This window comes from Orycteropus afer, unplaced genomic scaffold (genome assembly GCF_000298275.1).
Source record: "Orycteropus afer afer isolate SDZICR_OR568_19922 unplaced genomic scaffold, OryAfe1.0 scaffold00065, whole genome shotgun sequence".
NCBI lineage: Eukaryota > Metazoa > Chordata > Mammalia > Tubulidentata > Orycteropodidae > Orycteropus > Orycteropus afer.
The window spans coordinates 3,289,625-3,291,991 of NW_006921652.1; positions in this window are offsets into that span (position 1 = coordinate 3,289,625).

Here is a 2,367-nt window from a genome sequence, read left to right on the forward strand (position 1 = left end):
ATGAGTAAGGCTGGGTTTATTCTGATGATGTAGCTCTTTCCCAGTCCTATTTTGAGAGCCTTCTAACCTAACCAGACTATTCATAAAGTTGTGTGATAATGTATCAGACAGTGTTTCTTTGCTATTCATAAGGTTTTCCCTGGCCAATTCTTTGAGAAGTGGATGGCCTCTTCCTTCTTCTAGTCTGTCTCAATCTGTAAGCTGGGTTGAAACCTGTGCACCATGTGCATCCTGCTGGGTTAGAAACATCAGTGGCTCAGCCTCAAAACTCACTCAACACATTACCATGGTAGGCAAACTGACAGACAAGTTTGTCTCCCTGTTGGAAACCTCTTCTACCACTCTCAACTGGGTCTCTGCAGCTGACTCCTCCTTTTTCCTGGTTCCTAGGCCTTTTAATCCCCTTTCTCCCACTCTCCCGCCCTGCTGCTTTGGGCGTGCCTGGGTTCTTTTTCCTCACCTGGATCCCTGTGGCTGACTTTTAATCATCCTTATTTAGAGATTATATATTGTTAAGAAGATGTATGCAACTTCCAAGTTGACAAGGGGTGGACTGTGATACTTGGAGCTGTGTGTCAACTTGGCTGGACCACAATTCTGTGTGGTTTAAGCAGTTGTGATGTGGTTATTCTCATGATGGGATCAGATGAATATGTTCTGAGCAGCCAATTCATTGAAAGGGAGTTTCCCTAGGGGTGTGACCTGCTTCCTATATTTATGGACATCCTGGGAAAAGAGACATTCTTCTGTAGATCAGAATTCTGTTATGCTGCCCTCAATTGTCCATGAGTGAACAATCCACCATTCTGACTGGGGATCTTGGATTCATCATTCATTGGAGTCAATAGTCATTGTACTACCTGCCAATCTTGAGCTCCTCAGCATCTGCAGCTGCAAGAGTTGGGAAAAGCCACGAGCTTGACATTTGATCCAAAAACTTTGGACTTGCCAGCTTCTATAAGTGTGTGAGCCATTTTCCTAAGATAAATTTATCTCTCTCTTATATATAAACTTTAATGGTTTTGTGTCTCTAGAGAACCCAGTCTAACACAAACAGGGATAGAGGGACATGGAGAGGGCACAAGAGGTGAGAAAAGGTGAGAGCAGAGAGATTTTTTATAGAGGATCTTACTTAATTCTCTTGAAAAGCTCTAGGCTTGCAAGTTGCAGCCTGGAAGGACAGGTCAGCCAGATGTAAACACTTAGATCACATTTCTGGAAGAATGTTCTGGTCTTTTACATGCCTGCAAGTTATGAGGGAGCAGGGAGGCAAGAAGCCCCACACATAACACAAATAACCTGTCCATGTGGAGTATTTTCACTTTCTGCTTAGTCCTGGGCTGGTGATACTGGTCTTCCAAGAGACTGGATCTGGATCTAGACAGAAAAATGAGAAGAATGAAATATAAGACTGAATATAGTGAGATGAATGCATGGCAATTAGTCATAGGATGCCAGGGTTTGGGGAAGGGATTTGGTGAGTGTGGTATGGAGTTTTAGGGATCTTTAATGTAATCTTTGTGGGTAAGTAACAGATGAATCTAGAAAATGTTCTTCTGGCAGAATGAGGAAAAATAAGCTGGACATGAATGTAGGGTATCTATAGACTGTGAGAAAGAATGCAGAGGGGTTTGTGTTGCAAGTGTGGTGAGAGATGTGAAGGTAGAGAGTGAATAAGTAGTGGACTTGGGATCTACTCTGGTGATAATGGGAAGTCACTGAAGCCTTTTAAACCAATATCTAAAAGTGAGTGTGTGAGAAGAGGTGGACAGGAGAGATGCATGACACTTCCTTGCAAAACACAGAGTCAGATAACCAGAGTCTTCATCCCCAGTGCTGAGTTTTAGCAAAAGTGGATGCAACAAAACATGAGCAGCCTATTGACTACCTCTATCTACTTCTGTAGTGATATCGCCTTGGAACAAAGGAGGGGTCATTATGAGTTGGATCAGACTCGATAGCACCACCCACCAGAAGCATTCAAAGTGTCTACATCAGGGGTAGATATAGACTTAGAAAGGAAAGATACTGAGTTAGGCTTGCGTCCCCTGCTCTTTCTCTGAAAGGCTATATTCCAAAGAAACATCATATGGGAAAATGTGCTCTCTGAAGTATTGGTTGATTTTAAGGCTTTTTGTCCTTCACTGGAGAGAATGAATGATGTGTCTTCCTTGACCTTTCTTCCCTAAAGGGCCTTGCAGTCATCTCTCTCCTCAATTTTTCCATTCTCCTCAGTCTTTGCCACTGGTATTGTACTGTAAGCCTTTATTGACAGGTTATTCAAACAAACAAATACATAAACAAATAAGCAAGTCTCCTGAACTAATGAAACATCTTGCCAGTTATTCCTCTAATGAAACATCTTGC